We start from the raw sequence: 23,944 nt of genomic DNA, 5'->3' as shown, positions 1-23,944 counted from the left end.
ACTTCAGACAGAACTCAGGCAGCAGGATGCCGAGTGGCAGCAGAACCACTTGCTGAAGCTAAAATTAACAAGCTTCTTGGGTTGAAGGTTTTAATTAAAAAATGCTAGAGAATTATTTCCTTAATTCAGATACTTCTTCTTAGTAATCACTTTCCTCTGTGCTGCCCTGAGACTCTGTCTGCAGCTTGTTTTATGGATGTTCTCAGCAGCCTCAGCTGCACAGGACCAAGTGGCTGGAGTTTGGGGATGTGGGTATCCTTCAAGGCTCCATCCTGGGGTCCCAGACCTCTTCATGCTGGGCGTTCCCTCTGACCCCACAGCATCCTCTCCAATGGCTTCAGGTACCAGCCGTGTACTGTTGAGCCCTCCGTTGGCTTCATGGCCTGGACAGTCCATGATCTCCAGAGCTACATCCCAGCTGCCCACTGGAGGCCACTGGAGGCAGCAGCGATGGCTCTAAATTAATCTCACCCTTCCCCACCTCCTCTTCCATTTCTCAATTCAGTGTGTAGCGTACTGGATCTGGATGCCCAACTCCTGGGGCAGACGCTGTGCCCTGACCATATCTCTCATCCTTACCATTCAGAGTTCACCTGCCTGCACCTGCCGTTTGTAGTCTGAGGGTTTCTCTGTCATCTATATGGTGGTTCAGACCTGCTGGGAAATTAGCCCACCCTCTGGAAGCAGCCCATAAGACAAGCAGGAGCTCGTCCTTGCTGACAGAGTGGGATTCCTCTGGGGTCATGGTCTACACTATTCCTGGAGCTCCCCAGCAGGCAAAAGCACCTCTTGCCCTCAGTGGTAGCTGACTCAGTCCTTTACTGGGCGCCTTCTCTTCCTTTCTCGCCTCCCCACTCCTCCACCTTCACTTCCTAAATGAGATTCTCACTCTTGTCTCAGGGTCTACCACTGGGGATCAAGTTAAGGACTCTGTTCTCTCCCTTTGATTCTCCATGTCCATCCATAGTCAGTGCCTGTCTCTTCAATCTGACCTCTTCTCTTCCCTCCTGCTGCGACTGCCTTTGTCCCAGCCACCAGCTTCTCTGATGTGGACCACCGCCCAGCCTCTCAACCTGTCACCCAGCGCCCCCGTCTTGCCCCTGAAACCCATCATATGGATGCATTCAAGGTGATCTTTATAGAATGAAGTCTGATCATGCCATGATTCTGCTTAATCTCACCGACTAGACCAGCGTGGCGCATATACCCAGCAGTGTCCACCAACCCTGCTGCCGTGAAGCGCTAGGCTCTCTCTCTGACCACCACCATCCTAGAAAGATCAATATGGGTCCCTTTCCCAGTGGTTGCAAAGAAAGGCACAGTTAGTCCTATCCAGCATGGGTCATTCTGCTTTAAAGCTTTGGGTGGAGGCACAGACATCTATATCATTTCATATCCAATGTTGGCAAGTCAAGTTATATTTCCCTAATGACTCCGTGTGAACACTTCGGAGATGATTCCTTTTTTTTTATTGATCTTCTTGCCAGCTGTCATCACCCTTTAATTGTGTCTCCTTTCCCCTCCTCCTTCCTAGCCTCTCTGACAGATAGATAATAATGATCTGTAAATAAACATGAACCTGCACCAGGGGAGTGACTCTTGAAAAGCACTCTGCGTGGCGGGAGGCAGGCAGACAAGTAAAGCACTGGTTGCTCCGGCGCCAGATAGAATCCCAGCTCTTTCTAGACCCAGGCTATCTGAGAGAACGTTCTGTGTCAATGGAGTATTCTATGGCTGTGCTGTCCAGTGCAGTAGCCACCAGCCACGTATACCTACTGGGGACTCGAAGTGTGGTTGGTGCCACTCAAGAATTGGATTTCTAATTAACTTTAATTTTAATTAATTTAAATCTAATAGCAACACCTGGCTGGTGGCTATGGTCCTGGATAGTAGAGGCCCAGTCATGTCACCCCTCTGAGCCTCTATTTCTTTCCGTGTCAAATGGCAATAATGATCTGTCTGGCATTTGGTCAACAGCAGCAGCTATAACAAACAGGCTCCGCGGCATGGTGGCTCCAAGTCAGAAGTTTATCTCTTCCGTGTTAACAGTTTCGGGCCATGTGTCTGCCAAGGGACATTCAGGAATTTGGGATGATGGGCTCTGCTACTCCCCACACATCATCTCTCTAATTATGCCCCATCCAGCCAGCAGGAAGCGGACAAGAACAGAATTCCAGGGCTAAGGATTTTATCTTAAGCAGTTGAGGTAGAAGTTAGAACATCATTCCCACTCTTCCAATTCTTGGCAAGAGCTCACTCACATCACGGCTCATAACTGCTAGGGGAGCTGAGGAATTCAGTTCCCAGAGAGGCAGCTGTGTCCCAGCTAAAACTCTTGCTTTGGGGGTAAGGAAAGAACAGGGAACTGTATCCATCATACCTACTTTGGAAGATTTTTGTGAGGGTTAAATGATATTCTGTGAATGACCCAGTCCTTGTGTATCATTCAGCTTTTACTGTGGGGAAAAGAAAAACATAGACCAACACTTGGATTCTAGAACAGCAACTGATTTAGCTCACAATTTGGGCTGGGTTCATTTGAGTGGTTCTGGTCTCAGATGATCTTGGCTTACTCATACCATTTCAGTAGGTTGCTGGTTTGGGTTGCGTTGGCAGAGGCCTGGCTGATGATCTAGGACAGTCCCAGCTGGATCATCTTGTCTCTGCTCTACTTAATTTCTTATCCTCCAGCTGGCTAATGTCAGGCTTCCAAGAGAGGGAGGGAACATGCACAAGAACTGGCACCCAGTCACTTCTGCCACATCCTGTTGACCAAAACAAGTCACAGAACTGATCAAGGTTCAGGAGCAGGAAAGCAGACTCCATCTCTTGATGGGAGGAAATGTGAAGTCATATTGCCAAGAGGTATAGATACAGGGAGGGGGATAATTAGCACCATTTTTGCAAACAGTCTACCATAATTTGATGGACAATTCATTTAGTAAATGATGCCTAATGCTATATTATTAATCCATGTAGTCCAATGTATTTTTCTATATTGTCCAAAACTGTGTTGAGCATGGACCATGGGTCAGGCTCTATGCTAAAGATAGTGGCTGGGTTTGGTGTGTTGGGCCCTGAACTGCTCCCAAGAACTCAAGTTAATTTTATATCATAAAAAGGGAAAAAAATAAACTTCAGAATAAAAGCTGGTTCTCTACCCTTTGGCTCTTGACTGATGCCCAGCATCGACTTGTCATTTCCTGGGTACCTCTGATGAAAAGTAGCTCGTTAGCCGTGACCCCCGTTGTTTTGACTATGGTGTGGTCATCTCTCTGGGTCTGGGTGCATTACCAATGAGGCGTGCAGCCGCTTGTGGCTTTGTGTGCTGGAGGGAGGCACTTTAGAATAAACCTGGATAGATCCTGCATGAACTGACAGCAGCCTTTGGAGAAAGAGAATAAATAGCCCACTGATTCAGAAGGCTATATGAAAGGAATCCTTCTTGCTTCTGCGTAAAGCGACTTGTCTTGCCTGCAAGATGAATCAGAAGCATAAAGGATGATGAATGGGAGTAGTTTCCAAAGCACTGGGAAATATCATGGGCTCCACACTGAAGTTACATCTGGCGACTGCAAGATACATCTTGTGCCCAGTGACATCCATCTCTTGTCTCCTAGGTACTTATACCCCTGCTCCCCTATCTTGCTATCAAAACCAGCATTCTTAGCAGCTGAGAACCTCACTGGGGACATGTTCTCTAGAAAACTCCCAAACAAAAAGAAACTGCAAATTAAAGCCTGGATTAAATGCCCAAGACAGGGGACCCTGGGAAAGTAAGCAAGCAGGCCTCTGCCTTGCCCCTCACTTGCTTTGGGCATCAGAGCGGCTTATAAAAGTAGCACCCAGGGACCTTTTGCATCAGAAAAGAATCACTCCTTGGGAGCATTTCTTCCCAATAATTTAAAAGGAAAAGTTTCAAATTTATAGGAGAGTTGAAATAATTTTATCCATCACAAAGATGCTACCCATTAATATTTCCTTTTTCTTGCTTTATTGCTTATGTCTCAATCAACCCATGCTTCTTATTTTTCTGATACATTTCAAAGTAAATTACAGTCATCAGCGCTCTTCAGCAGGGGCTTATTAAGACCACAGATGTCAGGGATCCATATCCTGTTCCCTGAATCACTCACTGGGGGATCTGAATATTTAGTAATTATTAACCCCACTTTACAAGTAAGAAAATGAAGTTCAGAGGTGGGTCACAGAACCTGCCCACGGTTCGGTAGCAAGTAGGTGCTAACACTGGGATTTCAACCCACTCAGGGCATGTGTACTCTGAACGTGTGCTCTGCCCATTCTGGTACAAAGGCTGCCTATGAGATCTGCTCCTGTCCTTTCTCCTGGACCAGAGCTGCCCATTGTAGCAGGAGCTTGGGGCCCCCAGCTTAGCAACTGTGTCTCTGACTTCCTTCAGTGCTTTTGTTCAGAGCATGAGACTGTGGCTAGACCCACAGAGTCTGTGGTGTGGGCAGGGCTCCAGCTTTCCTTGTAGCCCTTGAGCTGAGAGTTTTGCATCTCTTAAAATTTGTAAAATGAGCACAACAATGGTTTCTGACTCACGGATGTAGCGAGATCATTCATGGAAATTTGTGAGTGCCGAAAAGAAATAGGTATATAATGGTGTTCATTAAGATGTACAGTCTTGTAAATCTCAGTCTATAAACTGGGGCAGGCAGAAAAATGGAACTTAATTGTTTTTTCTTGTAACCAAACTCAGTTTTAGTTTGAGCTCACATTTTACAGTACATTCTTCAGAAACATACCTTAAGGCAAGGATTCAGGTAAAAGTGACTTGTAAGGAAGTGGTCACAGGGAGAATCTGATGAAAGTGAAGGCAAGTGAGACCCTCAGTGGAGGAGGGTGTCAAGCTTGGTCCCATGAAGGACAACCTCTGCTCAGACCTACAAGGTACTGGGGACAGTGACAGTCACACAGCAGAATGTTCCAGATTGGGGCACATAAGCTGAAGATTTTTATGTCCTTCTCTTCACACCTGTCAAGCATTAGTTACAGGCTTTCCTGGCGGATGTGAATGCACAGCCACTTTGGGTTCTCTGGTGGGCAGGGCCTAGGGGGTTCTGGAAGCCTGATAGCAGCCCAGAGACGTAGGTGCCGGCTATAGAAAATCAAACACCTGGGAGAGTGTGTGCATAAAAATGATAAAGAGTCCGAGGGATGTAAGTGGGACACCAATAGCAATTTAAATTAGTTCTCATTGGAGTTTCCTTGGGTGGGGGGAGCATACGTTGTACCGAAGCATGGTAGTGAGATGGGGATCAGATCCTTCTGTTCTAGTCCATTTCCTCTGGCAACAGCTGCAACATCTTGACCCGTCTATTCTTGGCTCATCTTCCCATCTGGGTCATTGCTGTGTGAGTCTATGTTTCTGACCCCCAGCTTGGCCTGTAGCAGCCCTTCCATGGCCTTCACACCACTCTGGGATTTAGGAAACTGTCTTGAGGCCTTGCTTCAACACCTGGATTCTTATTCTGCTCTGACACCATGCTTAGGCACAGGGTGGGTCTCAGGTTCATGTGACAGACCCATCCCGTGCTGGGCGCCAAGAACTCAGGTCTTCCCCCTCCTATCTGCAGGTGACACCCAAGGGAAGGGTTTCGGTAGGTGCCTGCTGCTCTCGGGTGTCTAACCAACCTGGGGATCCTTCCTTGGCCTGGGGTCAGGGAGGAGGGGGAGGGGAAGGACTCCTTCTTAAGGTCCTAAAGTTATCTGAGTTCTATGGTTCTCCTTCACTTTCTTCTTTCTTGATCCCTGAGGAGCTTTTCAAATACCAAGACGTCTTGTCCTTGCCAAACCTTCTTCCAAAGGGTTCATCAGCAGCCCACGAGTGCTTCTCAAACTTTTGCATACATTCGAGTCACCTGGGGAATTTAATAAAGCTGTCACTTTGTGCGGGTCACACCTCCAAAGATTCTGCACCAGGAGAAAGACACAGAGCTCTCAAGCCAGGAGCCTGACTGCTTTATTCTGTCTACTCTTCTGTGTCAACTCTTTCTTAGGTAGAGTTGCCTTGCCAGCCACTTGCTGCCTGAATTGAGGGAAAGCAGGCGCTGTAAGGAAATGCAGTGTGGAAAACAACTCCAGCGAACACTCCGGAACATGATGCTACTTCACAAGGCTTTATCCCAACTCGTGAAGCACTTTAAAGCACCTGTTATAAACTGTTGGATTGCTTAGCCTCCAGGTGTCTCCTCGTTTCCATGTCCTCCTTACACAGATTTCCCATTGTGATTTTTGCAGTTTGGGGTGGACTTTTCTTCCCCTCCTGCAGCAATTGTCCCCTGCTGGATTGTTCTTTACAATAACAATGGGGTCAAAAATCCAGTTGGCCATGGGTTCTTCCAAAAATTTATGCTGAGGCAGTGGCTATATACAAAACAGACCACTGGCTCTGGGGAGAGGGACAGCAGAGCTTTGTGGTCAAGAATGTGGATTCTGGGGTTGATTACCGTGCTTCTACCACGTTTCAGCTGTGTGATTTCAGGTAAGTTCAGTTCTCAGAGTCTTGACTCCTTCAACTGGAAAATGAGGGTAATAATATCAACGATCACAAAGGGGGCTCTGAGGACTTGAATGAGCCCATGTAGTGAGAGGGCTTCGCACAGGAGATGCGTGGCTGTTAACAGGTATCCATAACAGCAGGTGTTTCACGTTGGGGTGGTAGCCTGAGCTTTCTCCTGGAGGTTTTCCATTTGGGTGCCCTTCACTGCCATTTGGCTGCAGATGGACTGGCTTTGAGAAGCAGTGGGGATCGGAGAAGGTTAGTCAACAGCAAAGGGAGGGGGTCTATGCTAATCTAGAGAATGTCCACCGCTTTACATTAGACCAGAAGTATCTTTGGGGGGGGGTTCCTCTTGGCTCAGACCTGGCTTTCTTAGAAACAACACTTGGCAAAGATCAGTGATGAAGGCTTCAGTGGTTTTTAATTTTATATTTTAGAGAAGTCCCAATCTGAGGTTGGGAAAAGGGGTGGGAAAGTGTGCAGATCCACTTTACAACATTTACCTTTTATCGAGGGCCAACTATATGCTAAACTTGTAAGAACTTTACACACATTATCTTGTTTCATCCTGTCTTAGTCCCCTCGGGCTGCCGTAGCAAACACCATAGACCGGGCAGTGGAAACAACAAGCATTCATGTATCGCAGTTCTGGAGGCTGGGAAGTCCAAGATCAAGGTGCCAGCTGATTTAATGTCTGTTGAGGACCTGCCCCCTACTTTAGGGATAAGTGCCTTCTTGCTGTGTCCTCGCATAGTAGAGAGAGAAAGAGGAAGCAGGCTCTGTCCTCTCTATTCCTATAGCTGCACGAATCCCGTCATGAGAAATGCCACTCTCATGACGTACCCATCCCCCAAGGCCCCCGTCTCCAAATGCCATCTTATTGGGGATCAGGGTTTCAACACATGCATTTGGTGGGGAGAAACATTCAGTCTGTAGCACACACATCATTTCATAGCACATCCCTACAACAACCCTGTGAACCAGATGCCATTCTGACCTCCATCTGAGAGATGAGAAAGCTTGGCTTTGGAACGGTAACTAACTTGCCCAAGTTCATGTGGCTATTTGGTGACAGTGTCAGGATCTGAACCCGCGTCTGGCTCCAGATCCCATAGCCCCTTCACTCCCTTATCCAATGCTTTCCATTGACAGGTGAACCTTTCTTCCTCCAAACAACGCTTTAAAGCAGTGGGTCTTAGATTTTTTTGAGAATCCAGTGAAACTCCTGGGTCCTCACGGACCCTAAAATGTCATAACTACTAAAGCTGTGTCAGTTGAGAGTGCTCAGTTCAATGTCAGTTCCTTCCAGCTCAGATGGCTCTCTTGGGAAGACGACTTGCCTTGCCGTCTTCGGGTGGATGACGCAGGGATCAGAACCAAGCCAAATATATGGGTAAACATCACAGCAGGACCATCCATCCATTCACGGGAATCACCTTGTCATGACCTTGGCCAAACTATCCGACCCCTTCAAGCCTCAGCTTCTTCATCTGTAAAATAAAATAATAGTACCTACTTCTAGGTTTTGCAGAGCTTTAATGAGACATGTTTGTGAAGCTCTTCAACAGAGGCTAGTGTGTCAGAAGTTCTCCAGTAAGTATTAGCTGTGAGATTATGATTGTTGGTCCAGAAACAATAGACCCCATTGCTTTCCCCCTTCTATAATTCAGAGCATTTTTGACTATGTATGGTGCCTCTTCACCAAGCCAGTGAGCTCTTGAGGCCAGCCAGGCTGCTCGGGATTAGATTTCAAATTTATTCCTCTCCAGCTAGGTGACCTTGAGTAAGTCCCTTCACCTTCCTGAGCCTCCAGTTCATTTCCAGGGAAATGGGAATTATAACAGCACCTACCCTACAATATGGTGTGTATATATACAACATGCTAGAACCGTACCCGGAATGCAGTGAGGGCTAAATAAATGTTAGCTATTATTGTTATCATAGCCACTGGCATTATTGTCAGTAATACCATCCCACTGAGAGCTGAGCTCACAGATTTTGCTCAATAAATGCTGGTTGGCTGACAGGTGACCCCTTCCAGGTCAGATCATCGATTATCCTCCAGTCAGTGGGTTTTCCTCTTCCTGGGAAGGTGCATAGGCCCTGCCGTAATACATAAAGCAGCAGACCCAACATCCACCCTGGCTGATCTGGCAACAAGAATCCTGGGTTGAAACACTCACTGAAATATGATGCTCCCGGCCCAATAAAATTGTCAGATGGGCTGCTCTGAGCAAGTGCCTGATTAAGTGAATCTAACTGCAGCCGTAGGTTACTCCTCGGCACCATTGACTAGCGGGGCATCGATTGATCGTCTGGGCTAGAAGCAGAGGTGCGGGGAGATGAGGGTGTCCAGGCAGGCCTCCACGGTCAGAAACAAATTACTTATGTCTCCAGGACTGCCCGGCAAGAGGGCCATAAATCATGATGGTAATCGATAGCTTAGGGGTGGACGATCCTGAGGCAAGTGTAGGGGCTCCAGAGTCGGTGGAAGGACCCAGGTCCCAGAGGGGTTGTACCAGACAGCCCCAGGCCCAAGCTGCTGAGCCCCAAACCCTGCTCTTTCTAACTGTGACCTTGGGCAAGTCACTTAACCTCAGGGACCATTTCCTCATCTACAAGGTGGGGCTATTAATACCTCACAGGGCTCCTGGGAAGTTTAATGAAATGCAGATAGTCTACCACCCGCGTGTCCACCATGTCAACTTCCTGCAGCCACCTGAGGACTTGAAGTGCAGCAGGTCCCAGATGGGATGGACCTCAAGCGTAAAAGAACACTCCAGATTTTGAGGACTTTGTAGGATACTAGGAACTCTTTTTAATACTTAATGCTTAATGCTTTTTCATCTTGATGGCCTATTGAAATATTTTAGATACTTGGGATAAAATAAAATATGCTATGAACACTTGTTACAAATGCTTCTTCTTTAGTTTTTTAATTGTGGCTACAAGAAAAAAACCAGTGGAAAATATCTCAGTAACTTTTTATATCGGCCCCATGTTGAAATAGTATTATCTGGGATATACTGAGTTAAAGAAAAGACATTTAAATTAATTTCACACATTTGTTTTTACTTTTTTATTTTTTATTTTATTTTAAATAATTTTTTATAGTAATTTATTTATTTTTAAAAAAAAACAGAGTAAGCCAAGGAGGAGCAAGAGAGAGACAGAGAGAGGAATCTTAAGCAGGCTCCATGCTATCAGCACAGAGCCCGACGCAGGGCTGGAACCCACAAACTGTGAGATCATGACCTGAGCCAAAACCAAGAGTCAGACGCTTAACCCACTGAGCCACCCAGTGCCCCTCCTTTTACTTTTTTTTTTTAATGTGGCTATAGGAAAATCTAAAGTTTTGTATGTGACTCTCACTATATTTCTGTTGCCAGATGCTGGTATAATGCTTTCCTTCTCTCAGATGTTCCTGTTTCATGAAACGTGATGAGCTCCATGCTACCCTAGACAAATTATATCTTCCTCTGTGTGTCAGTTTCTTCACCAAACAGAAAGAGAATAACCGTAGTTACAAATTAATGAGCCTTGGAGCGCCTGGGTGGCTCAGTCGGTTAAGTGGTGATTCTGGCTCAAGACATGATCTCACTGTTCTTAAGTCCCCACATCGGGCTCTGTGCTGACAGCTCAGAGCCTGGAGCCTGTTTCAGATTCTGTGTCTCCCACTCTCTCTGCTCCTCCCCCACGCAGGCTCTGTCTCTGTTTCTCTCTCAAAAATAAAAAAACGTTAAAAAACTTTTTTTAAATTAGTGAGCCTTNAACTAATTTGACAATAAACTATTTGTAAAAAAAAATAAATAAATAAACTGAGCTGGTGATCTCATAAAAAAAAAATTAGTGAGCCTTTACCAAGTACTGTTTGAAGTATGTTACATGTATTAGTTCGCTTACTCACCAGAACGACACTATGAGACAGACATCAATCGATTTCACAGTTGAGGAAACTGAGGTTCCAAAAGGTATAGCCCTTTCTGAAGTTGCATAACCAGCAAGAAGAGCCAGGATTTGAACCTAGTTCCACCTCGCTCCAACGCCTGTAGTCTTGTTCACGTACACTTGGCTGATTTGGGGCTGGAGCATGTCCTGGATAGGGGCAAGGAGGAATTTGCGAGCTCAAGCAAATCCCGCAGGCAGCCAGCTCCAAGTGCCCCACAGTGTCACCAAGGGCTGGACAAGGGGGCATCACCTCCTCTCTGATGTAACCAGTCTGAGAGCCAAATACTGAAGAGCATGTGGCCCCTAGGAGTGGCGTGAGAGTCCCCACCCGTCCCGGACCTGCACTCTTCCTGCTTGCCGGGGAGGGGTTGGGTCATTCTAATCTGAGAGCCAGCCCCCCACCTCCTCCCTGAACGTTCTCACAGCTGCCCGAAACGGTTACTCTCGCTCCTGAAAGTGATATTTCCAGATAGATGGCTGCTTTATTTGCCATTTTGTCATGGAGTCGGGGTGTGTGTTTGTAATTGTGGAATAATCGCATTAGGTGAAGGGGACCATTTAAATTTGTAGGTATGAGGATGGATGCTGGGCAGCCAAGGGGTGGAAGGTGGTGGGCATCTCTGGGTGTGTGAGCGTGCGTGCAAACACGTGCACCCCGTACCCCCTCTCTCCTTATTCTGAGGACAACATCATCACTGTCTTATCCCTCCATCCCTTCGTGTCACCATTGAGCCCTATCCCTCTGATGCTAAGGTAACTGTGTAACTCAAGCCAGGCCCATCAGAGTCTCTTTCTTGGGGCTCTGAATCGTGAGCGCATACCCTGGGGACAAAAATAATTAGTTTGTTTGTCTTTTGAGGCAGCCCACCCTTCCTGCTGTTAAGGTCCCTGGACTACTCTGGTTACCGGCCATTCTGTGTCTTATGGTTTCTCTCATATTTCAATTCCATGAGCTTCCAGTAACTCTCCAATTTACCCTTCACTTGTTTTCAAGCTAGACTCAATCTGCTTTTTTGTTACGGAGCTGGCCACCAGCAGAGAGGAAGGACTCCCAACTCTCTGGACTGTCTGCTTTGCCAGGAGGCTTTGGTGGGGGGCGGGGGGAGGGTTTTCAGTGCGGCAAGGTCTTAACATAATACCAGCTCAGCAGTAGGCTGAGAAGTTCAGAAACCCCCTCGAGATTTTTGCCAAATCTCAGAAGGATTCAGGTTTCGGTGGTTCTTGCTTCCATACTTTGTGGCCCCACAACCCTTGCTTGAATTCCATAAAAAAAGAAGAAAAACAATAGAAAGAAATCCAATTGCACAAATGATTTGTGAGGATAGTAGATTTCAGGGGCAGAGTGGCAGACAGGAGGGGTTAACATTGCTCTAGTGAAAACAACTTCCAAATGGAATGTTAGGCATCACGATTTTTCAGTGTCCCCAGAGCAACACTCTTTGGGGGTGGGTGGCAATGGCGAGGGCGATTCGGCCCCCTTTCCCTCGCCCGGCTTCAGCCTCTGACCGTCTGGCTGGGTTCGCTCTGTTTCTCATCTCTGCAGGCTCTTTCAATCTGACCTCCCCGCCCTCTGCCCTGGAAGAAAAGCATCCATGAGTTTTGTTGTCTAGTATAGAGTCACTTCACTTTTCTCTTTAGGCTTTAGGAGATCCGACATCCAGGCCCTTGCACCTTACCTTTTATTCCTGACCCTAAAGCTTCAATAGCCTGCTGTTGATAGCATAATATTTCCCCACGGGACTGTGACAGTCATTTTCAGCTATGACCACAGACCAGCCCGGGAACCTCTGTCTTAGCCTGACCCCCTTCTCGGCTCCCTGCCTTCCCAGGGCATCACCCCCGGAACCTGGGATCTGGTTGTTGCACCAGGTGCCTGCTGAGGACAAGAGAGCTGGTGATGTCCCATGTCCCCATCGGGGGAAGGAGCTAAAATGAAAGACAATGGCTCTCCGTTTCATTGAGCGTTTACTCTGTGCCAGGCCGGGAACCAGGCAATTTGCCTACATTGCTTCTTTCAGTCTTCATGAGGACCCAGGAGGTGGGGTACCAAAATGATCCCCTGCTCCCAGATGTGGAAACTGAGGTTTGGAGGAGCCGGGTGTTCCTGGGCCTCCATGCTCCATGACATCGGACAGCAGATAGAACGGGACTCAAGCCCCCTTCCCCTGCCCGTGGGCTGGCCTTCCTTCGATAAATCCACTTTTGGATCATGTTTGCCCTGCAATCATGGCCAGAGCCTAGAGTCCTGCTATTCACGCTGGAAATTGAATTACATCCATCAGCCTGGCGCCAGCGCTATTGTTCCCAGGGCCTTCCCAGCTTTAATTAGAATATTTTTATTTTCCCTGGGAGAAGGAGGGCAGCCGATCTCAGCTTCCATAACCTTGCCGGGGGCCAGGCTCTGGAACTGCAGGGCTGGTGCGCCGTCGGACGGAGCAGCCAGCAGGAGCAGAGGGTGGAGATTCTGTGTTGGCACCGGGTCCCCTCTGCCCTCTCCCAGCCTCCATGAGCTGCTGCGACGCTAACGTTGATGAGGAGGGAGCCCAGCGGGAAGTGACTTTGAAGAGGACACACGCTTGCATGCAGTTGAGCGCACACATGGTGCTTACATGCACTCACTCACTCACTAAGGCACGAGGGACACGGGACATAGCTCCTAGGCACGCCTAGACTGAAATTCAAGTACAGCATCAGAAGGACCCGTGTGGAGAGGCTGGGAAGCAAGCCTAGAGGTTCGCCCCTACACACTGGGCACCTTATAGCACAGTGGTTAGGGCAGCGCTGCCCTGAAGAAACAATACACACTTCATATGTAATTTAAAATGTTCTAGAAGCCCACATTAAAAAAAAAAAAGGTAAGGGGCACCTGGGTGGCTCAGTTGGTTAGGCATCCAACTTCGGCTCAGGTCATGATCTCACCATTCATGGGTTCCAGCTGCGTGTCCGGCTCTGTGCTGACAGCTGGGAGCCTGGATCCTCCTTCGGATTCTGTGTCTCCCTCGCTCTCTCTGCCCCTCCCCTACTTACACTCTATAAATAAATATTTTAAAAAAGGAAAAAGAAAGAGTTGAAATTAATTTTAATGATCTCTTGTGTTTAATCCAGTTCATCCAAATATGATCATGTCAACATGTAATCAATATGAAAAATTATTTATGATGGAGTCTTCAGCACCTGGTGTGTACTTGACATTCATAGCACGCCTCCATTCAGCCTTGACCCTTGCTGTGCTCGCCAGCCACATGTGCCCGCCGTACCCCAGGGTGCAGGGTCGGGGTTTACACCATGGGGTTTGCACGCTCCGGGCTCAAGCGCTGTCCTGGTATTTGTTCATGGCATTGTCTAAGTTACAAACCGCTCTTCCTCACCTCCTTCATCTTTGGCATGTGTGATGATAATGACCTTTAACTCACAGGTTGCTGTGGGCTTTAAATGAAGTAATTCACGTAAATCCCCTAGCAGAGTGTGTGCACATAGTAGGTCTGGGCTTGTTCGCTAGTCACTGGCCGTTCCCGTAAAGTAACGACAGCTCATATACAGGATGGTGTAATCCAAGCCAGGCTTGCCTCACCCTCTGAATTCATTGAAAGCCCATCACAATGCTTCGAGGTGGAAATTATTAGCATCTGTATTTTTTAAAATGTTTTTATTTATTTCTGAGAGAGAGAGAAAGACAGCGTGAGCAGGGGAGGGTCAGAGAGAAAGGGGGACACAGAATCCGAAGCAGGCTCCAGGCTCTGAGCTGTCAGCACAGAGCCCGACGCGGGGCTCGAACTCACGAACCGTGAGATCATGACCTGAGCCGAAGTCGGATGTTTAACCCACTGAGCCACTCAGGCGCCCCAATTAGCATCTATATTTTACAGACACAGAAACTGAAGGTGAGAGCGGGGCTCGCTCCTGTTGCCCCAGGATGAGCTCTTCCCGCGGCTGATGCGGGGCTTTGTGATCTGTCCCTCCCCACCTGGGTGACAGGGGCACAGGGTGACAGTGAGCCTATGCACGCCGGACCCAGCTGACCTGGGCTCAAATCCTGTTTCTTCCGCTTGCCATCTCTGTGATGCCAGGCAGGTTACATCCCCACTCTGAGCCTCAAATTTCATCATCTGCGAAATGGGGGTGACCTACTGCATAAAACCTTGCAAAGATTTATTGAGTTAATATAGGAAGAGTGCTTGGCACAGAGTAAGGAGCGTGTAAGTGTGGGCACTTTTATTATTTTTATTGATGGCGTTTTTGGTTTTTTTAATCACTGCCTGTCCCCTCTCTAAGGAAGACTGTGACTAACAGTTCTGTCCCCTGGTGGACCCCACTCTCTCCTTCCGAACTGCGGGTTTTTGCCCAGCCTGTTCCTTATCTGCGTCATGTGCCTTCCTTCCCTCATTCCTTTCTGGTTTTGCTGCCACCTTGATTTAGAAAATCTGGATGTGGTCCCCTCCCGGGGCATCTGCTGCGCCCCATTCCTACCTCCTCACATGGCTCTGGAATGGCTGCTCGTGTGTCCTGGGGGCAAAGCCTTCATCCGGACAGGACCGTGGCTGTCATGTCCATCTCTACCCCAGGCCTGGCTCAGGGAGACTGTTCAGGAACACGTGTGACGTGACCAGGGATCTTCCCGATCCCCGGAAACGAGGCGGTGGCCGTCTTTCCGTGTTTGGTTCAGCCCAGCTCTTGGTTTGTGGCACAACTCCATCATTTTGTCGCTGTATAACAGGATGAGACACTTTCACCTCTTTATTCTTTTCCCTGTACTCGACTAAGGCATAATTTACATACAGTAAAATCCACAAATCTTAAATTGGCTCCATTAATTTTGCCAAATGCAACACTCTTGTATCATCCTGATTGGTTTAGGTAAAATCCTTCCCAAAGCTCCTCTGCCCTGTGCCCCTTACTACTCAGTACTTTTCCTCCAGAGTTGAGCAATCTTCTGATTCCTAGTACCATTGGGAAACTGCCTGCCCTTGAACTTCAGGTGCATGAACTCTTACCATACACGCTCTATCATTTCCGTGCGATTGGCCCATGCTGTTGCACGATAGTAGTTCATTCCTTTTTATTGCTGGGTAGCATTTTGCTACTAATCCTCTCCCCCTCCCCCTGCCACACACACACAACTCTCTTCGTGGACAGTTGGGCCATTTCCTGTGCAAGTCTTTTTGTTTCCATTTCTTCTGGATAAATACTTCCGAATAGAACTGGTCCTATGATAAGACTATTATTACGTTATTAGAAACTGACCAGCGGATGTCCAGAGTGGTTGTACTTGTACTTTGTCTCCAAGACGTGCTTTCTCTGCCCAAGCTGAGGATGACACTGTGTCCCTCTGTCTTGGAGGCTTGGTGAGACGGAAGCCAGGAACCTGCAAGCCAAGTCTTAACCACAGTCATTATGATTCGCATTTGCTCTCCTGGGGGGTAACTTGCACCCTTGGTTGGCGAGTCCCACTGGTCTGCATGTTGTGGGCCCTGAATGTCAGCACTAAACAGGAGATGGCTCACCTTGGGGGTGTCCTTCCTCACAGACGCCTCAGCGGGATTTCATTAAGTCACCGCTCTGTGAGGCGATTCAAACAACCATGGTTATTTGCACATCCTCTGAAGCAGAGAAGGCAGAAGACAAAGGGCTCCTGCAAGTCACCCCTGCGACCACCTTGGAGAGGGACTTCTGGGTGTGATCTCATGGCTGGGCGTAAACCTCCTTCCTCCCTGGTTTACCTGAGCCAGGAAGGGACGTTCTCAACAGAATTCACAGCCTGTTCCCTGGGTCTTGCAGAAACGACATTCTTTAGGTTGCTGTAATTAAGACCCCGTCACAGCCTCAGCTAGAAACAAGTTTCCTGGGGATTTTGATTCACTGGTCAAAATGGCTCTGGCTTGAAACTCTGTATATAAAACCCAAGCCCCGCAGCCTATGATTTTGAAGGTGTGTCTCTGTGGGTTTCTCCTGTTTGCAGAACTTTCCGTCTGTATCTTTTTATATAGATTTCAAAGGGCCTAGTGGTTCAGTCAGATGGGCACTGGCTCACTTGTGACTCTGCCACAGACTGGCTGGGTGACCTCTGACAAGTCAGTGCCTTCCTCCGAGCCTCAGTTTCCCCTAAATTTCAGCTTCTGAAAAGCAGAATGATTGCTAATTCTATGGCCAAGACCTCAAGTGTCCTCCCTTCATCAGGTGGCCACGCTCTCGTCTCCTTCCCTAACTCGGAACAGGACTCGTGGTCACCTGGAATAAAAACTTTATTTTTCCATCACTCCCTGTTGCTCAGGGCAATCGTGGCACTAATTCTGGACAGGGAGATATATAAACAAACATCACACGCAACTGCCTGGGAAGACCCTAAAAGGGATAAGTGAACCTTTTTTGGTCCCTTTCTCCTGCTGGCTGACTGGAATGCAGTTCTGATGCAGGAGCTGAAGCAGCCATTTTGGACTATGAGGAGAAAGCCACATGCTGAGGACAACAGAACCTTGAGAAAGAAGGAACTCTAGTCGTTGACATCTGTCTTGGACTAGCCGTTTCTGAACTCATTTAACCATGAGAGAAAAATAAGCTTTCTGGGGCACCTGCGTGGCTCAGTCAATTAAGCGTCTGACTCTTGATCTCAGCTCAGGTCTTGAGCCCATGATCATGAGAGCCCCATATGGGGCTCCAGTCTGGGCATGAAGCCTACTTATAAATAAGCAAGTAAGTAAGTAAGTAAATACGTAAATAAATAAGCTTTCTTCCTTAAGCCATGATTATTTTATTTCTTATCCTTGTAACCTCTCTGAAGCCTAATTGCTACCTGGTTTTGGGAGGGTTACATGAACTAATTCCTGTAAAAATGTTAGCACGGTGCCTGCCCCATAGAAATCACTCAATATGATATAATGTTTGTATTATTTTCTGTTTTAAGTTTGTTTATTCATTTCAAGAGAGAGAGAAAGCATGCTCCACACTGTTAATGCAGAGCCCAGTGCAGGGCTCGAACTCACGAACTGTGAGATCCTGACCTGAGCCAAAATTGGACACTTAACCAAGCCACCCAGGTACCCCAATGTTTCTATTACTTTAAAGGCAAGAACGAAAGGGAAGGTGAGTTCTGGTTGGACAATCGGGGGTGTCATTTCTGATTTGACTGAGGTGAAAGAAAGAGATTCTAAATAGAGCCCCTTGAGCTGGTGTGTGTGTGTGTGTGTCCTCAAGAAATATTGCCAGGATCTCCTACGTGTGTGTGGGGTCTGCTTATTCCCAGGGCTTTGGTCTGAGTAAAGCTGGCTGCCATCCTCAGACAACTCCTATCCTGTCTGCTTCTAGAAACTCATCTCTTAATTTCTAATCACCCGGTCCAGGGCCCCCGCCTGAAAGCCGTGGGCTGTGCCATAATTCCTCAGTTTTTCCTCAGCACACGGAGTGCTGCAGTGATGAAATTGGCCCAGATGATCCTTTATTGCCTTTTTTATCCAGGGATGAAGGCTCCCCAGGCACAGCTCTGGAGGAGGGTGGGGAAGGACAAGGGACCAGCTGCCTCAACTCTGATTCCTTAAAAGTAGAAATCTGAAAACAAGAGCCTTCCAGGATCAGGCACAGTCGCGCTTTGTCCCCGCTTTCCTGACAGCGGAGGCGGGCCCTTGGCCCCCAGCCACAATAATAAGATTATTATGTGTCGAACCCCTGCTTTCTGCTGAGCTTGGTGCTAAACCCCTTTTGCGCACGCTCTCATTGAATCTTCATGCCGTGGCTGGCACCCTGCCCATTTTGCAGGTCTGGAAGCAGAGATTTAGTGGTCAAAGAGCATACCCAGTATCACATGCTCGTCTGGAGTTAGGCTCCAAGGCTCGAGCTAAACCAAGATGCCACCTTCCTAAAGTTGCCTTTTCTCCCTCTGCCCTGAACTCTGCTCCCATTAGGCGCTGATGATGGTCGGAGTCCCCTGCAGTCGTTACCCACGGAGACAGGAATCTCAAACAGGGCTGACCTCACAATCCCCTTGCTCATTCACGTAACATTTCCTTCCAAACAGGAAGTGCTTTATCGTTCCTTCTTGATAATAAGAGCCATTTATGCTCTTCTAAGACATGCAGATGATACATAAAGGCGTAGAGAAACGCGTGTACTTCCTGTCTAAAGAACCATGTGTGTGAATGTGTACTGAGCCCTCCTGAGGGTCAGCCCGGTTGCGGGTGCTGTAGATGGGGTGCACAGCAGAGACAGACTCATCCCTGCTCCCAGGAACTCCCTGCTAGCGCGTGGACACAGACCCTTCCAGCTGGTTTTCCAGGTAAGATCACGTGACACGCACATTTTTCAAAAAGCATGGGGCCGTGCTATGGAATTGTCACAATTTGTCTCTTACTATCGCCTGATGATGTCTTTCCACTCCCTAGAAGGAAAACAGACCCTACAGAGTGTGGATTCACCAGGGCCATCTGAAAGCAAAAGGCTTTGGGATGGAGGTCCCAGGTGAGAAATGGATTCTTCCGGTAAGTACCCATCCCCCAACTATGCCACAGGTTGTAACCCTCTCTCTTCCACCATCTCCATCTGTAAATCAGACAACACTGCCCTCCCGTATTCTGTCAAAGAGTAAATGAGATAACACACCCAGAGCACCGTCCTGATACTCAGTAGGTGTTTCAAAAATGCTGGGCTCCTTCTGCTAGGCTTTATTTTGCTCACGAGCCTAGTAGGGCGATTTTGTTTTGAGTTTTATGTTTCTTGGCCTCTGACACGTTCACATTATTGTCTGCATTTGCCATGTGCCGTTCATTCATTCATTCATTCATTCATTCATTCATTCATTCATATCCATTTACCCTCCTGCCCCACTCTTATCCACCCCTCCCATACACACCCCACAGGCAGCCAGTGGGGTTTGATGCCCTTTTATTTGTATTTGTCCCTGGAAAACATGTTTTGTGGGCATGTGTTTTTTATGTACCTAAATGGTACTGTGCTGTGGATTGCACCCTGTTTATAGTTTCCTTCATGGCGCTGGGATTCTAACATCCACCCATGCCATCATGCCCGCATCCAGGACTGCCGGACGGTGCTCCCTGGTGTGCGTCCACCATAGTTTACTCATCTGTTTATGTAGGGGCAGACCCTTACAGGACTCAGTGTGCTGCCACCGTAGATGGCGTGGTGGTGACCAATGTCTCGTGTACCCCCCACCCCTGTCCTGTGGGCTTGAGTGGAATTACTCTGTGGTGGATTGATTACCCTCAGCTGCCCTCACAATCAGTACTTGCATACGAGTACCTTCTGATTGACCCCACCTGGGCCCCCCTGCATCAGAACCCCTCCCATCCTCTGCTCAGGATCATTTTTGGAAAGCCAAATGTAAGTGTAACTTTGTAAAGGTCTTCATAGCTCTTTGGGGTCCTCTCCAACTTCAGAGCTACAGGGGCTGCTCAGAGCTTCGTTGTCCTCACTTGTACCATGGGTAGGGGTGATTAGATCATCTGGAAAAATTGACAGAGCAGAAAGAGCCAGAGACCTTGGGTTTGAGTCCTAGCCCTGCCACTCACTAGCTATGTGCTCTTGGGCAAGTGGCTTCACCTGTCTGGGCCTCTGCTTCCCCATCTGTAGCACAGGTCCCTAAAAGTACCCATCTCCTAGGGAATTGTAAGAGATAATGAGATAATGCATGAAAACCTCTTAGCACCTTGCCTGGCTTTTCCCCACCAGCCACTCTTATTGATGTTGACGTGAAGATTGACGGTGGTTAAAACAGCAGCAATAACGAGAGGGCATAACTCCAGTTTCTGATCATCCCTGAGCCTATGATCATTGCGGTAACACGACTGATGGCTTGACCAACTGCTTTTCATTTCTTCCCCTGCATTTCCCCATACCACCTGGAGGGGGCAGCAATGAGCACAAGCCTGTGATCTGAGCAATGAACATTCGGAAGATTCAGAAAAAAATCTTCTGCTGAACCTCTTTCTACGGGTTTCAAGCCATGAAACCTGCCATCGGATTTCGTTCCTGTGCTCACCCCCACCCTGGCCCCTACCAACCTTTTTTAAAAGGCTGATAAGTGAAACACATTCTCTTCAGCAAGTGCCAGTCTTCTGTGTAAACTGCTAGGGTTCCCTGGCCTCCCATTTAAATTTTAATGCAGGTGTTCAGTTTGCATGGTTCACTGTGCATGTGGACCCTACTCTCATGGGACAATATATCTCACTTTTATGGAGTAGATGTATGCCAAGCTACAGACTGGTTTTTCTCTAAATCATTCGCTCACACTGGATCCCAGTTTCTAGTACATACCAGTATTTTTTTTTTTAATTTATGTTTTATTTATTTCTAGGAGAGAGAGAGACAGCGTGAGCAGGGGAGGGTCAGAGAGAGAGGGAGTCACAGACCGAAAGAGGCTCCAGGCTCTGAGCTGGCAGTCAGCACAGAGCCCGATGCGGGGCTCGAACCCACGAACCGCGAGATCATGACCTAAGCGAAAGTCGGACGCTTAACCGGCTAAGCCACCCAGGCGCCCCCATACCAGTATTTTTAAAAAGATTTTATTTTTAAGCAATCTCTACACCCAAAGTTGAGCTCAACCTCACAACCCTGAGATCAAGAGTTGCACGCTCTACCAACTGAGCCAGCCAGGCATCCCAGTATATACCTGTATTGATATGGGCAACAAATGTTTATTGAGCACCTAGTATGGTCCTGCCGCTGTGTTCTCCATATGGGAACTTTCAGTGCATGGGAGAAGGCAGATACTGAACAACGAATTACACAGATAATAAGTTAAAATGTCACAAATGTATTACATCACATTACACTGTGCTGTGCTCTATTATGCAAACATACACAAATACAGGCACACAGAGAAGTATGGGAAGAGATAGAGCAAAATGTGACTGTTGATTTTCTTTGAATGATGGGTATATTGGACAGGATTCTTACAGTTGCTGGAATCTGAAACTCAACTGAAACTCATTTAAGTAGGAAAAGGGATTTGTTGGCTCATGTATTAAGCTGAATGATACGAAATTGTCTTTGGGGGGAGGAGGGTCAAAAATTGCCAAATATTGGAATGGCCCAATTTAATAATTGAAAACTCTATTAAAACACTGGCTTCAGGTGTAGTCGGATCCAGGTGCTCAGACAATGTCAGAAATCTCTCTCTCCATAGGTCCCAACTCTCCTTTCTTCTGTGGAGTTGGCTTCACCCTCAGGCAAACTCTTCACACACCAGAGGCAAGACTGGCCACTCCCTACTCCCAACCTCTTTGCAACTTAGGACAAGGAAAAGCGGGGAGGTGGGGGGAGGCTTCTTTCCCAATGATTCCAGGGAAAGTTCTGGGCAGAGCTCTAATTGGCTGGGATTGGTTGTGCTTGCTTCCATGAGCTAATCATGGTGGCCAGGGCTGGCATGCTCTGATTGGCCATTTCTGGGTCACATGCTCCTTTCCTCACCACCCCCCCCCATCCCCCACCAGCCTGGGGATGGCGTCAACCCCTAATTAGCTGGGCGGAGAGTGAGGTATGTATGTATAGTTTTAAATTTGAGCACCACTGCTAGATGGAATGGCTGCCTCGGAAAGATTTAGAGCAATTTTTTCTTTATTCCGGTTTTTTTTTTTTGCCTCTCTACATTTCCTAAATTTCTACAATGAATGTGAATTACTTGCAGAAAAACATTTTCGAGTTATTAGAAAGAAACCCAAAGGTATTGAAAATGGAATTTGGACATGAATGTGGCCTGGCTTTCTTCCAGGCCAATAATGGCTTTCTGTGTTATCCCTCCAGGTACGATTTGCATTTTAACCAGAGTCAAAACACCGTGACTCCAAGGAGAGTGTAATGAAGGAATTTAGGGCACAGAGCGCGCCCACGACGCCCTGGAGCCCATTGTCTGCCTTTCTGGGGCCATATTGCCATGAAATCTTGTTGACCTTGAAAAGCTTCCATGAGGATTAAATCAACAACCTCAGAAGTGGTGTTCAGCTCTGAAACTCAGTTTCCTCACTTGACAGGTGAGGATAATAACAGCTCCTTCTTCACAGGATTGCTGTGAGATTAATGAGCCAGGTAAGCACAGTCCTGAAACAATGGTCACCCCGTTCCTGCCCTTCCAGAAGGCCCTCTTCCCAGGCAGGCCCTGTGGGACTGAGCAAAGCTGAATTCAAAGCCAGCCCTGCTATCTACCAGCTGTGTGGCCTCCCGTAGGACCTGAAACCTCATGGCCTCTGAGTTCCCCTACTTGGAAACAGGCATGAAATTACTCTCGGTGCAGAATTGAAAGGATCTGATACGGTAGCATTTAAAAATTTTTTTTTAAGTTTATTTATTCTGAGAGAGAGAGGAGGAGGAGAGAGCAGGAGTGGGGGGAGGGACAAAGAGAAAGGGAGAGAGAGGATCTCAAGCGGACTCATTAATGACAGTGCATAGCCTCATGTGGGGCTTGAACTCATGAACCTGTAAGATCACAACCTGAGCCAAGATCAAAAGTCGGACACTTAGCCTCACCGACTGAGCCACCCAGGTGCCCCAACAGGGTAGCATTTTAATAAAACAACTTGATGCTTAGGGGACACTCAGTAAATGTTTGCTCTCGTTCCCCTTCTGGTGACTTTTAACCTCTTTCCCAGAGACGTCAGCACAGATCACATCCATGTAGTTAGAGACTGTGTCTTTTAGAAATCTCAAATGATCACTGTGTAACTGTGATCATTACATAACATAGCGAGATGGCAAATTCATGCAGAAGCAGCAAGTTCCTAGGCTATGATTTTAAAGATGTTGATTTACTTCTTTCCAAATTTTTAAAATTTATTTATTTTGAGAGAGAGTGTGTGTGCGCACATGGGAGTGGGGGAGGGGCAGAGAGTGAGGGAGAGAGGACCCCAAGTAGGGTCAAACCCATGAACCATGAGCTCATGACCTGAGACGAAATCACGAGTTAGATGCTTAACTCACAGCCACCCAGGCACCCCTGATTTACTTTTTCTATTTAAAAAAAGATATATATCCAGGGGCGCCTGGGTGGCTTGGTCAGTTGAGCGTCCGACTTTCGCTTAGGTCATGATCTCGCGGTTCGTGGGTTCGAGCCCCGCGTCGGGCTCTGTGCTGGCACCCAGCTCAGAGCCTGGAGCCTGTTTCAGAGTCTGTGACTCCCTCTCTCTCTAACCCTCCCCTGCTCACACTGTCTCTCTCTCTCTCCTAGAAATTAAAAAAAAAAAAAGATATATATCCAGCTGTTCCAAAATGCTAAATTACCAAAGGTGTTTACTTATAAAATTCTTAAGCATGACTTGGGGGCTGATATTTCACACCTTGAATTGTCTGTCCACCCATCCATTCATCTTTCCCTTCCTTCCTTCTTATCTTCCTTCCTTCCCTCATTCCTCCTTTCTTTTCTGCCATCCTTCTACCCATCCATCCATTCATGATGTCCATCCAATCATTCATCCATAGATCCATCTATCCATTCATCTGTCCATTCATCCACCCACCCACCCACCCATCCATCCA

The 23,944-nt window shown here is 47.6% G+C and overlaps 1 long non-coding RNA gene across 2 annotated transcripts in view; it reads left to right on the top strand.

Annotated features, from left to right (window-relative positions):
* Window positions 1–18,490: 18,490 nt before the first annotated feature.
* The window catches only part of LOC144233130 (uncharacterized), a 15,367-nt gene continuing 9,913 nt past the window's right edge, over window positions 18,491–23,944 (top strand). For both annotated transcript variants that reach the window (XR_013335598.1, XR_013335597.1), the window contains exons 1-3: window positions 18,491–18,737; window positions 18,844–18,939; window positions 22,220–22,446. This is a non-coding gene — a long non-coding RNA (uncharacterized LOC144233130). The remainder of the gene's footprint in view (window positions 18,738–18,843; window positions 18,940–22,219; window positions 22,447–23,944) is intronic.

Source organism: Crocuta crocuta, unplaced genomic scaffold (genome assembly GCF_008692635.1).
Source record: "Crocuta crocuta isolate KB4526 unplaced genomic scaffold, BGI_CrCroc_1.0 scaffold339, whole genome shotgun sequence".
NCBI classification, from domain to species: Eukaryota; Metazoa; Chordata; class Mammalia; order Carnivora; family Hyaenidae; genus Crocuta; species Crocuta crocuta.
The sequence above is the reverse complement of the archived record's forward strand: the minus strand, read 5'-3'. Positions and strand labels throughout refer to the sequence as shown.